Source organism: Sinohyriopsis cumingii, chromosome 4, assembly GCF_028554795.1.
Source record: "Sinohyriopsis cumingii isolate HCF-2022 chromosome 4, ASM2855479v2, whole genome shotgun sequence".
Lineage (NCBI taxonomy): Eukaryota > Metazoa > Mollusca > Bivalvia > Unionida > Unionidae > Sinohyriopsis > Sinohyriopsis cumingii.
This window is the reverse complement of record NC_142964.1, coordinates 138,216,282-138,232,586: the sequence shown is the minus strand read 5'-3', so window position 1 is coordinate 138,232,586 and position 16,305 is coordinate 138,216,282.

Here is a 16,305-nt window from a genome sequence, read left to right as displayed (position 1 = left end):
AAATGTCTTTTTCAGTGTTTCACATTTAAATGTCTTTTTCAGTGTTTCACATTTAAATGTCTTTTTCAGTGTTTCACATTTAAATGTCTTTTTCAGTGTTTCACATTTAAATGTCTTTTTCAGTATTTCACATTTAACTGTTGAGCCAAACGATCCCCAAGAGGAAAGACATTATTTTAGGTAAACATGTTTTACATTCAACTGCACAATTTGCTACTCATTCTTTGAAACTTCCTCTACGCCAAGAAGCATCATTCCTTCACGAAAAAGAATGTATACACTCTAGCAGAAATGTTATCATTTCCAGTTAGTAAGGATTTTTCTATCCAAATTTTTATCGTTTGCATACTAGAATATAATACGTATCAATAATACTCAGAAGTCGGTAATTTCGTATCTTAATACAACTTTCAAAATTGATATGTACCACATTAGTTCAAGTATGTCCTGTTAAATTCGTAATCCTGTGAGTTTATAATACAATAATTAGACCTTGTCAGCCAAATATGCCATGATTTCACTACCGCGAACCATTGAGGGAAAACCAATACATATCAAACGAAATACGTCACACCAAAGTCTGTTTCTGGTATAGACAATCACTACAAGAAAATAATAATTACATGGTTTGCTTAAAGAAGTAATATCTCAGTCAGAGATCTACATGAATGTGCAGGTACAAAGTCAAAAGGTTAAAGATTGCCTTTCTTTTGTTCCAGCAGCAAATGTACAGCCATTCAAGGTATTGGTGTAAAAACTGGATATCGTATACATCCTGACCAAACTTTATAAAGCACTATATCTTCACTATCATATATTAAAGGTCAGTTTCAACGGTCAATATCGCAGTTACATATTAGAGGTCAATTTTACATTTGTTGTGTTCAATTTTTCCCTCAAAAGCCCTTACAGATCTCGCATTGGATATTTGTATTATTTAACTGTACCACTATCATATCTCTATCTGCAAACGCTAGGTCACATATCACAGTGATATATATTTTGTACTGCTTTCTCGCTTCTATCTTTAAAGCTATAGTTGCCGGTCAGCCTTGCGCATTTTCAGGAAGCCGCTTTTATTTAACTACCGTTATAAAGAAGAAACAGTACCGAGGAATTTGGGATTTGAAGTCGATGGAAACGTACTAGGCCGTAGGTTTCAAGCAAAACGCATTCTTTTGAATGAGTACGAGCAAGTTGGGATTTGAAGTTGGTGGAAACATACTAGGCATTAGGTTTCAAGCAACATGCATTCTTCTGAAAGAGTACACAAAACTTTGCTATGAATATATTAATCTTATTTGATCCATATGAATCTTTCTTGAACCAGACATGAATTTTATAATGTCGGCTCAAATGTTGAGTAGATCAACGTGTGATGCATATGCACAGGGTCCAGACCCACCAATCAAAGCCAAAACACATCAGTGAATTTCGCTTCGTTGGGGACAGAGCTTGTGTCCTCTTGTGTACGTATTCTGCGATTGCACGACTATGTATTACCCTCTACCCCTACTGATAACAAAAAAGACGCTAAAGATATTACAGGACTACACGTGAACTTGGACACAATGCCAAGCAAAGGAGAAGGATATGTAAGTTTGTATGTGACCTTGGACACAATGCCAAGCAAAGAGGAAGGATATGTAAGTTTGTACGTGACCTTGGACACAATGCCAAGCAAAGGGGAATGTAATGTAAGTTTGTACGTAAACTTGGACACAATGCCAAACAAAATATGGAGACAATATACAAACGGATTGTAGAAAAAGGGGTGCTTGTTTTTCTAGGAAGTTGGGGGAAGAGAAATGAAAAGCTGCGACATTAAAAACACAATAACTAAAACAACGCATATAATCCATACACAGTTCGGTCAGGATAACAGCGTACATAGTATTGGGGAAAAAATGAGATAATAAAAATGGATGTTGAAGTAATTTATACTAAATGGATTTTTTATTGTGTATGTTTATTGATATTAGTAACTAGGCAATGTTTTTAAGTAATAATGAAATTTAATGTCTGTCTTACATGCAGTTACATATTTCAAGATAATTGTGGTACGAAGTGTGATGTTACTATTGAGAATATTTTTTTACTTTATTTGCTGATCTAATTAGTTTTGTTTTGTTTTGGCCTTCGTTTTTCAATTTGATGTTTAACGTTGAATAACTTTTAATTTGCGATGCTTGTTTCGTTTAACCTTAGTTTCACATTAGATCAGATTTGTCTATTTTTATGGCAATTTGATTACATTAAGCAATCGATATTCAATATGTAGTGTAATACAGTCAATGAATGTTAATGCAGTCAATGAATGTTAATGCAGTCAATGAATGTTAATGCAGTCAATGACTGTTAATGCAGTCAATGAATGTTAATACAGTCAATGAATGTTAATGCAGTCAATGAATGTTAATGCAGTCAATGACTTCATTTACTTTATTATTGAAAAGTAGTTGTATGTGTAAATACTTGAGATAAATCACACTTTAAGTGTTGTACAAATTAAGAGTCAGAAAGCTTAGCATTTATTAACTTTCTTACTGAAGGAAATAATTATATAGATAATTATCATTTCTTAAGTTTTTATTGTAAAGGTAAGACAACGATGATTATCAACGGGAACTAAATATTATGTTAAAATATGCCATTCACACTTTCCTGAATTGTTTCCCTTGCTTTAGTTCCGACGTGTATGACTTATCTATTTATGCATGTATGTATGAGGTTTAATGCAAATGTAAACACAGTACAGGCTATATGGTACCTACTTTAAGCTGAAATATGAGAATGTAAATATGACTAATAAAGGCAACAAAATCTTCAATAGAAAAGGGGCATGCATTTCGTTTAATCACTTCTTCCGACGCAATGGTCTTAAAATAAGTATAAAAAAACAAGATCGAAAACGGTTTATATACATGTAACTTGCATAAAACTGGATTTGGGGTTTGTCAGCTGGGTACTACAGCAAATGCATTTATTCTTTAGTACTGAGAGGTCTATATAGCTCGAGTAGGACTTGTGTCAATTGTGTGTTATACTTGATGCATTTTTCTCTAGTATAGTGGGATCTATATAGAAAGAACAAGACTGGTTATGTTTACTGATTATTAGCGCTAATATTCACCATTGACAGAGATGGAGCAAGACCGGTTATGTTGACTGGATGTGACAGCTAATCTTCATCATTCATTATTATTCTGGGGTCAATATGACTAGAGCTAGACTGGTTAAGTTGACTGATTATTATAGCTAATATTCACCATTGACAGAGATGGAGCAAGACTGGTTATGTTGACTGGGTGTGACAGCTAATCTTCATCATTCACTAATAGTGTAGGGTCAATATAACTACAGCAAGACCGGTTATGTTGACTGGGTGTGACAGCCAATCTACATCATTCACTAGTAGTGTAGGGTCAATATAACTACAGCAAGACTGGTTATGTTGACTGAGTCTGACAGCTAATATGCATCATTCACTAGTAGTGTAGGGTCAATATAACTACAGCAAGACCGGGTATGTTGACTGGGTGTGACAGCTAATATGCATCATTCACTAGTAGTGTAGGGTCAATATAACTACAGCAAGACCGGGTATGTTGACTGGGTGTGACAGCTAATATGCATCATTCATTAGTAGTGTAGGGTCAATATAACTACAGCAAGACTGGTTATGTTGACTGGGTGTGACAGCTAATCTTCATCATTCACTAGTAGTGTAGGGTCAATATAACTACAGCAAGACGGGGTATGATGACTGGGTGTGACAGCTAATCTTCATCATTCACTAGTAGTGTAGGGTCAATATAACTACAGCAAGACTGGTTATGTTGACTGGGTGTGACAGCTAATCTTCATCATTCACTAATAGTGTAGGGTCAATATAACTACAGCAAGACCGGTTATGTTGACTGGGTGTGACAGCCAATCTACATCATTCACTAGTAGTGTAGGGTCAATATAACTACAGCAAGACTGGTTATGTTGACTGAGTCTGACAGCTAATATGCATCATTCACTAGTAGTGTAGGGTCAATATAACTACAGCAAGACCGGGTATGTTGACTGGGTGTGACAGCTAATATGCATCATTCACTAGTAGTGTAGGGTCAATATAACTACAGCAAGACCGGGTATGTTGACTGGGTGTGACAGCTAATATGCATCATTCATTAGTAGTGTAGGGTCAATATAACTACAGAAAGACTGGTTATGTTGACTGGGTGTGACAGCTAATCTTCATCATTCACTAGTAGTGTAGGGTCAATATAACTACAGCAAGACGGGGTATGATGACTGGGTGTGACAGCTAATCTTCATCATTCACTAGTAGTGTAGGGTCAATATAACTACAGCAAGACTGGTTATGTTGACTGGGTGTGACAGCTAATCTTCATCATTCACTAGTAGTGTAGGGTCAATATAATTACAGCAAGACGGGGTATGTTGACTGGGTGTGACAGCTAATCTACATAATTCACTAGTAGTGTATGGTCAATATAACTACAGCAAGACTGGTTATGTTGACTGGGTGTGACAGCTAATCTTCATCATTCACTAGTAGTGTAGGGTCAATATATCTACAGCAAGACCGGGTATGTTGACTGGGTGTGACAGCTAATATGCATCATTCATTAGTAGTGTAGGGTCAATATAACTACAGCAAGACTGGTTATGTTGACTGAGTGTGACAGCTAATCTTCATCATTCACTAGTAGTGTAGGGTCAATATAATTACAGCAAGACGGGGTATGTTGACTGGGTGTGACAGCTAATCTTCATCATTCACTAGTAGTGTAGGGTCAATATAACTACAGCAAGACCGGGTATGTTGACTGGGTGTGACAGCTAATATGCATCATTCATTAGTAGTGTAGGGTCAATATAACTACAGCAAGACTGGTTATGTTGACTGGGTGTGACAGCTAATCTTCATCATTCACTAGTAGTGTAGGGTCAATATAACTACAGCAAGACGGGGTATGTTGACTGGGTGTGACAGCTAATCTTCATCATTCACTAGTAGTGTAGGGTCAATAGAACTACAGCAAGACTGGTTATGTTGACTGGGTGTGACAGCTAATCTACATAATTCACTAGTAGTGTAGGGTCAATATAACTACAGCAAGACTGGTTATGTTGACTGAGTGTGACAGCTAATCTTCATCATTCACTAGTAGTGTAGGGTCAGTATATCTACAGCAAGACCGGTTATGTTGACTGGGTGTGACAGCTAATATGCATCATTCATTAGTAGTGTAGGGTCAATATAACTACAGCAAGACTGGTTATGTTGACTGAGTGTGACAGCTAATATGCATCATTCACTAGTAGTGTAGGGTCAATATAACTACAGCAAGACCGGGTATGTTGACTGGGTGTGACAGCTAATATGCATCATTCATTAGTAGTGTAGGGTCAATATAACTACAGCAAGACTGGTTATGTTGACTGGGTGTGACAGCTAATCTTCATCATTCACTGGTAGTGTAGGGTCAATATAACTACAGCAAGACGGGGTATGTTGACTGGGTGTGACAGCTAATCTTCATCATTCACTAGTAGTGTAGGGTCAATATAACTACAGCAAGACTGGTTATGTTGACTGGGTGTGACAGCTAATCTTCATCATTCACTAGTAGTGTAGGGTCAATATAATTACAGCAAGACGGGGTATGTTGACTGGGTGTGACAGCTAATCTACATAATTCACTAGTAGTGTATGGTCAATATAACTACAGCAAGACTGGTTATGTTGACTGGGTGTGACAGCTAATCTTCATCATTCACTAGTAGTGTAGGGTCAATATATCTACAGCAAGACCGGGTATGTTGACTGGGTGTGACAGCTAATATGCATCATTCATTAGTAGTGTAGGGTCAATATAACTACAGCAAGACTGGTTATGTTGACTGAGTGTGACAGCTAATCTTCATCATTCACTAGTAGTGTAGGGTCAATATAATTACAGCAAGACGGGGTATGTTGACTGGGTGTGACAGCTAATCTTCATCATTCACTAGTAGTGTAGGGTCAATATAACTACAGCAAGACCGGGTATGTTGACTGGGTGTGACAGCTAATATGCATCATTCATTAGTAGTGTAGGGTCAATATAACTACAGCAAGACTGGTTATGTTGACTGGGTGTGACAGCTAATCTTCATCATTCACTAGTAGTGTAGGGTCAATATAACTACAGCAAGACGGGGTATGTTGACTGGGTGTGACAGCTAATCTTCATCATTCACTAGTAGTGTAGGGTCAATATAACTACAGCAAGACTGGTTATGTTGACTGGGTGTGACAGCTAATCTTCATCATTCACTAGTAGTGTAGGGTCAATATAATTACAGCAAGACGGGGTATGTTGACTGGGTGTGACAGCTAATCTACATAATTCACTAGTAGTGTATGGTCAATATAACTACAGCAAGACTGGTTATGTTGACTGGGTGTGACAGCTAATCTTCATCATTCACTAGTAGTGTAGGGTCAATATATCTACAGCAAGACCGGGTATGTTGACTGGGTGTGACAGCTAATCTACATAATTCACTAGTAGTGTAGGGTCAATATAACTACAGCAAGACTGGTTATGTTGACTGAGTGTGACAGCTAATCTTCATCATTCACTAGTAGTGTAGGGTCAATATATCTACAGCAAGACCGGGTATGTTGACTGGGTGTGACAGCTAATATGCATCATTCATTAGTAGTGTGGGGGGTGCGTGGCCTGGGCCTGACGTCCCGCTTGCCAAAGGAAAGTGAAGCGTCTCTCATAGCCTCTCCTTCCCAGGTGTAGTGATCGCCGCAGGACCACTGTCTCGCTCTGCGGGGCGGGAGGTTACTTGCATATGGCCTCTCCTACACTATTGTGTCCACAGCAGCACCTTCGCGCGGTGCCCCCTGTTTTAACAGAGCCTGCTGTGTGGCGCGACCGAGTACCCGGCGGTATAACTGGGTGGGCAGACTGGGCTCATTAGCCTTGGCAGGGCAACCAGTCTAAGAGAAGGGAAACTCTGACCCCAAACCCGGGCAGATGAAGCTCGTTAGCCTTGTCAGGCAGTTCATCTAGGAGAAGGAAACTCTGATTCAAAACCAACCAAGTCCCATCCATTGGATTATGGCTCCACTGCCTTGTGGATATCTTCGGGAGAAGGAAAGGCTACGGGAGTAAACCCAGACAGAAAATCAGGAGTGGAGCCCCTAAGGCGGCTGGGGGTCGACTACGACCTCCTTCCGGCAGCTCCTGCATCCAAACTGGTGCCAAATGTCATGCTCAGCATTCCTTTGGACCCCACCAGCAAGGACGAGAGGGGGATCCTGACGTCTGGGCAGCCCAGGATCTCCATACTCCACGCCCAGGCTTGCGCCCTGGAGAGGACACTCCAGTCTCGCTACTGAGTGAGGAAACAACACGGAAGCTGACAGTTTACGGGTTATAAGTCCCACCTGATTGGCGTAGGGAAGGGGCGCCACGGGTCAGCTTTGACGGTGGGAGGGATCATCGTGTCCCACTGGCCAACTATCGCCCGCTTCAAGCCGGGCAGCCCCCGGTCAATAAGGTGTTGACCCGCCATCGTCTGCCTGCTCCAGTGGGTGTCTGGAGCTCAGTGTGTTGTTCAGCATGACAAGCAGACGGTAATTCCACACCAGACAAAAGAAACAAGAAACCAATAAAGAAGAATCCAGCTCTTCGATTTGCAAGCTGGAATGTGCGCACCATGTGTACAGGCATCTCCGACGACCTCAGAGAAGTGGATGACACCAGAAAGACGGCCATCATCGATAGAGAACTCACCAGACTAAATATCAGCATAGCTGCCCTCCAGGAAACCAGGCTCGCCTCTAGTGGCTCCCTCAGAGAGGAAAACTACACCTTCTTCTGGAAGGGTCGAGAACCTGAGGAGCCCCGTCAGCACGGAGTGGGATTTGCCATCAAAAACAATCTCCTGGCCTCGGTTGAACCTCCCACAGGGGGCACTGAGCGTCTCTTGTCCATCCGCCTCACCACTACTTCAGGTCCTGTCAACATCATCAGTGTCTACGCCCCAACCCTCACGTCATCAGAAGACGTGAAGGATCAGTTCTATGGGCAGCTGGACGAACAGATCAAAGGATGCCCCAAAAATGAACCACTATTCCTCCTCGGCGACTTTAATGCCAGAGTAGGTGCGGACCACGAGTCATGGCCTACCTGCCTCGGGTATCATGGCACTGGAAAGACCAACGAAAACGGCCAGAGACTGCTGGAGCTATGCACCTACCATGGCCTGTGCATCACAAACACCTTCTTCAAGTGTAAGCCACAACACAAAGTGTCATGGAAACACCCCAGATCTCATCACTGGCACCAACTCGACTTGGTCATCACCAGGCGCTCTGCCCTCAACAGCGTCCTCTCCACCAGAACCTACCACAGTGCAGACTGTGACTCCGACCATGCCCTTGTGAGCAGCAGAGTGCGACTACAGCCACACGCGCTACACCGCTCAAAACCAAAAGGACGTCCTCGCATAAACACTGCACAGATGTCAGTCCCTGCCAAGGTGGAGGAGTATGTGTCTGCCCTGAACAAGGCTCTCCAGGACCTGCCTGAGTACGACGCTACAGCCAAGTGGAATGCCATGAAGGGTGCCATCTACAGTACGGCTATGTCAACGTTTGGCAAGAAGGAACGACCCAGCCAGGACTGGTTCAATGCACACCTGTCAAGGATGGAACCACAAATCGAGGAGAAACGAAAAGCCTTCATAGCTTACAAAAAATGCCCTAATGAACGGACGCTTGCTGCTCTCAGAAGTGCCCGAAGTAACACCCAACGCATTGCTAGACAGTGTGCGAATGAGTACTGGCAACAACTGTGTGAAGGGATCCAGCGCAGTGCCGAGTCCGGACACATCCAATGCATGTACAGTGGCATCAAGAAGGCTCTAGGCCCCACAGTGAAAGGGGTCGCTCCCCTGAAATCCCTGATGGGAGAGAAGATCACAGACCGTGGGCAACAGATGGCCAGATGGGTGGAGCACTACTCAGAACTATACTCCCGAGAAACATCAGTCACTGATGCAGCCCTCAGCAGCATAAAGAATCTGCCCACCATGGAAGAGCTCGACAAAGTGCCAACATTAGAGGAGCTCAGCAAAGCAATCGACTGCCTTCCAAACGACAAAGCACCAGGTAGTGACAGCATCCCGCCCGAAGCTATCAAACGTGGAAAACCAGCATTGATTAAACCACTGCACGAGCTACTTTGCCGCTGCTGGGAGGAAGGAGTAGTCCTCCAAGACATGCGTGATGCCACAATTGTGACCCTTTACAAAAACAAGGGCGACCGCAGTGACTGTAATAATTACAGAGGGATCTCGCTCTTGAGTATTGTTGGTAAAGTGTACGCCCGCATCATACTCAACAGGCTGCAGTTGCTGGCAGACCGTGTGTACCCGGAATCACAATGTGGCTTCAGAGCAGGCAGGTCGACGACAGACATGATCTTCTCCCTACGACAACTCCAAGAGAAGAGCAGAGAGCAAGGTCAACCACTCTACATGATGTTCATCGACCTCACCAAGGCCTTTGACTTGGTTAGCAGGAAGGGCCTTTTTGAACTTCTGAGTAAGATCGGTTGCCCCCCAAAACTCCTCAGCACGATAATCTCTTTCCATGCAGATATGAAGGGAACAGTCCTGTATGATGGATCATCCTCAATTTCCTTCCCAATTAACAGTGGTGTGAAGCAGGGCTGCGTGCTGGCACCAACACTTTTTGGGATCTTCTTCTCCCTGCTCCTGTCCTACGCCTTCGACACGTCCACGGATGGCATATATCTACACACCAGGTCCGATGGGAGGCTGTTCAACCTGGCACGACTGCGCTCAAAGACCAAAGTGAGAGCTGTGCTCATCAGGGAGATGCTTTTTGCAGATGATGCAGCTCTTGTGGCCCACACCGAGGAAGCCCTCCAGAGACTGGGAGACCGTTTTGCTGTTGCCTGCACGCAGTTTGGTCTCACAATCAGCTTGGAAAAAACAAATGTCAGCGTGCAAGATACCACCATTGCCCCTTCAATCAAAATCAATGGTGTCACCCTGGAAGCAGTCAACAAGTTTACCTACCTAGGGTCAACCATCAGCAACACTCTCTCGATTGATATGGAGCTGGACAGAAGGCTTGGAAAGGCAAACACCATCATGGCTCGATTAACAAAGAGGGTGTGGGAAAACAACATGCTGACAGAGCACACCAAGGTCCAAGTCTACCAGGCCTGCGTTCTCAGCACCCTTCTATATGGAAGTGAGACGTGGAGTACCTACATGAGGCAAGAACGCCGGCTCAACTCCTTCCATATACGGTGCCTAAAACGCATCCTGAAAATCAGCTGGCAAGACCGTGTTCCACACAGCGAGATCCTGCAGCGTGCAAGTACCCCCAGCATGTACTCCCTGCTAATTAAACGCCGCCTTCGATGGCTGGGTCACGTCCGACGCATGGAGGATGGAAGGCTGCCAAAGGACATCTTATATGGACAGCTGGCCACTGGCATGAGAAGAGTCGGACGCCCCTCACTCCGTTTCAAAGATGTGTGCAAAAGGGACATGAAGGCATGCAACATTTCACCCGATGGCTGGGAAGAGCTGGCTGAGGACCGAGGCACCTGGAGACTGGTGGTAAACAATGACATATCAGTCGCTGATGCGAGGAGAGGCCAGTTGGCAGCAGAGAAACGTAAGAGAAAGAAGAACGAAACAGCAACCACAGTAACGCAGACTTCCCAGTATGTCTGCACCATCTGCAGTAGGGACTGTCACTCACGTATAGGCCTGCACAGCCACAGCAGACGATGCCAACAGAGACAGACAACACCCCAAGGGCGCTATTCGCATGGTCTTTCGAGACCGAGTCGCCAATGATGATGATGATGATGATGATGATGATTAGTAGTGTAGGGTCAATATAACTACAGCAAGACTGGTTATGTTGACTGAGTATGACAGCTAATATGCATCATTCACTAGTAGTGTAGGGTCAATATAACTACAGCAAGACCGGGTATGTTGACTGGGTGTGACAGCTAATATGCATCATTCATTAGTATGGTGGGGTAAATATAACTACAGGAAGATGGTGAATCTTGACTGGGTGTGACAGCTAATATGCACCATTCGTTAGTATTTTTCGGGTAAATATAACTGTAGCAAGACCGGGTATGTTGACTTGGTGTGACAGCTAATATGTATCACTCATTAGTATTATGCGGTCAATATAACTAGAGTAGGATTTGTTGTTTTAAAAGGATTTGTTGTTTTAAAGGTTGAAGCTGATGCATTAAGTTAAAGCACTGTGGAGTCTGAAAAACACGTTACTTGAAAATCTCTGTGTCAACTCATAACTGTAGAACTTGCCTTTAGCACTAAAGCCACACCAGCAGATCGGTGACTTAATATCTAAAAAGTCCACTCACTTATTACGCAGAACAGCTAGTTGTTGGCCACACTTGGACGGTAACCAATCACATAAAGAATTAGCGGCGGCATGTCATTTGAACTTCCCTTCTCTTTGTATAATCCGTGCAACCCAGAAGTACTGGTTATTTACATTATAAATTAAAGCTGCAGCGCAAATAAGGTCAAGAAAGGACTAATCTGGTTAGAAACGAGGCCTTTGGGCTCTTGAAAATTATGCAGCTGAGAAATACCAAAGACTTAGGTAAAACAAATTATTGACAATAATAATGAACGTTTCGATCTCATACAGCCTAAAATCCCAATATTCTTCGAGTAGGACATGCACATCATTGTGAGTGAATGCTGCCTATTTGTGTACCTTTTGTGAATAAATGTATTTATTTCAGACATCTTTGGATCTTAAATGGATTACAGACTTAAATGTAAGTTTGTACTTTTTTCCTGTTATTCCGCGACATGGACTTGATAAAAGTGTGCTCCACATAATATGACATCGGTCCGTACATAAACGTTATATGTAACTGATATTCTGAACTGAAAACAAGATATTTTATTGATAAAATATGACTTGACATTATTCAGTGTACTTCTTACTGATATTCATTTATTTAATTGCTAAATGTGTGTAGAAGTGGTAAATATGTGATTGTGATTCAATTTGAATTAAGCTTTTAATACCAGGCTGCATTGTCCTCAAAGAGCAAACTAAATTTATTTTTTCCACGTGATTACAACATTTTTAATCACTTTAAACTTGATGCAGCTGTAGATATAAATAATAACTGGCAAGTATATTTAATAACATGAGGTGTTTATATTGTTATTCATAATCCAACCTTTGATATGGATTGAAATGAAGCGGTCTAAAATAATTTAGATTATATAATATTATTAAAATAATTAAATGTATAAAAGACATGTAGTGAAAACAAAACAAAAAATGCAACGTTATTTACATCAACTACAGCATTACTCTAGATTTGACTTCAGTTTTATTTAACCCCATCACCAACACACAATGAGACGCGACAGTTTTTTGTCTATACCGCTGCTTGGTTCATAACGCGGTCAGCAGTTACGAATCCCGACTACCGCTTCATAACGGTAGAGAGTTTTATTCGTGCGCACAAATTCCATGTAACTGGTGTACGACCGGTTGTGTCAGCTGTAGTTTCCAACTTGGTCGTTATGCCACAGTGTTGTGGGTCTACTTACCAGTAGACAGAACAAGAATGGTTGTGTATTTTGGTATATATATATATATATATATAGAGAGAGAGAGAGAGAGAGAGAGAGAGAGAGAGAGAGACTGGTATTATCAACGGGTTGTTACAGCTAATGAATTATTCATTAGTATTGTGGGATCTGTATAGCTAAAGTAGGATTTGTCGTATCAGTTAGTTGTTGGACAGATGCTTTATTATGTAGTATTGTGGGGTCCATATATGTGACTAGAGTGTCACTGTTTATGTCTGCTGTTTTGCAGCTAATGTATAATTACATAGTATTCGAGGCTTTACAGATAGAAAAAGACTGATTGGGTGAACTGGATGTTGCAGCTAACGCATCATTCTCTTATACAGTAGCGGATGTATAGTTTGAGTTGGACTTGTCACAGCTGTGTGTTCAAAATCATGCATAATTCCTTCTTTCTTTTTTTTCTTTTTTTTTTTGGGCACCAGACTCATGCCCCCCCCCCCCACATATCCCAAAAAATTAAATCGTGTTTTATGCGTAAGTGTTACCCCCGCATATATGTTGTTTGTTTTATTTTAAAATAGAATTTAGATCAAAAATGTATTTAGATTAAATTTTGGACGGAGTATTTTTTTAAATCCCTAGTGTTATCTATAGGGTTGTTCTTCCGAGTGGGTTTCTATCACTTAACTCGAAATCCCTTCCCTAGATTCCAAGTAGACCTTGGCTAAAGGTCGCCTATATCCCGTGTGTGCTATATGAGTATATGCTATATTGTATGTGTGCTCTATGAGTATATGCTATATTGTATGTGTGCTATATGAGTATATGCTATATTGTATGTGTGCTCTATGAGTATATGCTATATTGTATGTGTGCTATATGAGTATATGCTATATTGTATGTGTGCTATATGAGTATATGCTATATTGTATGTGTGCTATATGAGTATATGTTATATTGTATGTGTGCTCTATGAGTATATGCTATATTGTATGTGTGCTCTATGAGTATATGCTATATTGTATGTGTGCTATATGAGTATATGCTATATTGTATGTGTGCTATATGAGTATATGCTATATTGTATGTGTGCTATATGAGTATATGCTATATTGTATGTGTGCTATATGAGTATATGCTATATTGTATGTGTGCTATATGAGTATATGCTATATTGTATGTGTGCTATATGAGTATATGTTATATTGTATGTGTGCTCTATGAGTATATGCTATATTGTATGTGTGCTCTATGAGTATATGCTATATTGTATGTGTGCTATATATATAGTTTTCGTGTAGGGATAGCCAGTTATTGTCAAATCGTCCCCAGTTGTCTTGCGATCCAGATGATAATTAGATCAAAACTTTACTTTTATATTAATTCATTTCAATTTTGAATTTCGGCGAAGTAACGGTGTAATACTGGTTTTATTGAAGAAAGAACAAAAATTCCTTATTGTTTCATGTGAGTGTTAATCTGTGTCGTTCTTCGCATAAATGATTTATTGACTGAGGTCGGCTGTGCTCGAGTTGGGGTCCACACATTCTTTCTTTATTCATTTGTATTTCCCTCAACTCGAGTTAGGCCGCCTCTAATTATTTATTGGATTATTGCCAAAGTTCCAAGAGGGTTTAATTCTCTCACACAAAGGGGATTAACTGTACAGTACGGGAGCTGTACAGTTGAAGGAAAGAAATAGAAGAGAAAATTACACGAGAGTCTTTGTTTTAATGTTATGCATGTAAGTTTTCCTATCTGGGGTAGTTTTCCAAAACTCTTCATAGGCCTGTTCACTTTGCGTGGCGCCATGTGACATAGCCCCATGACGTCCTTATCTCGTACTTTCCCCATTAAGGATCCCTGTCCCTCCCTGTTTATATTTTTTAGAGTATTTAAAACTTTCCCTAATCAAAAAGATAGTTTTTAAGATACACACAGTGTCTATGTTTAAATTAAATTTTTGATTTATTATTAGAATTGTTACATTTATTATAATCTTAAAACACATCTAGAGATTCCTGTTGCCTCACGGCCCAGAGAGACTCAGAGTCAGGGAGCAAGATTGGGATCTCCGGTCCGTTTCAAAGTGACATCCATAAGGGGTGCCCTCCGAAGCGCCCCCCTCCTGCCCCCTTCTCCTCACCCCCAGTCCATAGGCCCCAAAAATTCTTTAAATGAACCTTAATTTAGTTATTATAATTTATTATTTTTTAATTGTTATGACTTGGCCAAATGCCATCTTTAGTTATATAATCCGTAATCTTCCTTATAAAATTTTTATCGAAGTTGCCGTGTAAATATAGGATTTGATTCTTCTGTATTTCTCCTTCTTATAGATTTCCATTATCAATTGAATTCTTTCAATTTTCCTTTCTTTGCACTGTGCTATAGCATGATATTTCGTAAAATTTGCTTCTTTGCACATGGGCATTTAACAATTGTTCTAATCATTCTTCTTCGTAGTGCGACTTCTCCAGTTAACCATGCGTTATGTAAGTATTTGAATATTATACTTTGAATCTGGGGTGAGCCGATGTTGGCCCAGTGCCTGCAAACTCTATCCCAATTAACGGAGATATTTTCTTCTTCTACTTTATTTTTTATTCTTAGGGTTAAATTTTCCCTTATCCAATTATTAGTTTTCTTCTTTTCAATTCCAAATAGTTCATCAACATCCCTATAATTACATAAAAGTTCTTTTACATTCCTAAATTTCCTTGGTACTTCCAGTTTTTTGACTAACTTATTATTTTTGTATATATCACTTCTATTCCTAATGGTAAAACCAAACCAATAAATATATAACGCTTCCCAAGGAGTTTTTAGTTGGTTATTTAGCTTTTTAAATCTATTTAAAATATTGGAACATTTAATTAAAATTGGGCTTGGTAGGGCCAGCCCTTCCCTATTCATTGCCCTATATTGTATAGATTTTTTGACATAATGTGTTTTAAAATTCCAAATATATTTTATAATGTCATTATCAATTTTGTCAAGTTCATTGTTTCCTATATCTACAGAATTTAAAAGATAATTCATATTAGAATATAAATACGTTTTTGCAACTTGTGTTCGCTGCAATATGGATAATGGCGTTAAGTGCATAATTCCTTCGAGCTATGCAGGCTATGTAAATGAGACAAGACTGGTTGCGTCAATGTGTCAGCATTATCTCATTCAATAGTATTATGGGGCATATAGAGTAGAAGTGCCGGACTACAAAATAGGCAGCGTAGGCACCTGCCAATGGGCCCCACGCCTTTTAGGGGCCCCGCGACAAAGGATCAAAATAATATTTAATAATTTTTGTTTAAAAACATAAAATGTTAATTTGTTTAATAACATTGATAATTGATAATATTTGTTTTGTGTAGTAAAACTGGTTTATTAATATTTTTGTTTGGTAAAATTAAAAACGTATTAGGAGAAAAATTGCGAGGGAGGCCCCAAGATTTCGACTGCCTAAGGGCCTACACTCGGTTTGATCTGGCACTGGAGAGTAGGACTTGTATCAATTAGTGTTCATGCTAAGGCATTATTCTGTAGTATTGTTGAGTGCACATTGATATAACTGGAGTGCTACTGTTTGTGTCACCTGTATTTTCCAACTTACGCTTCATGCCA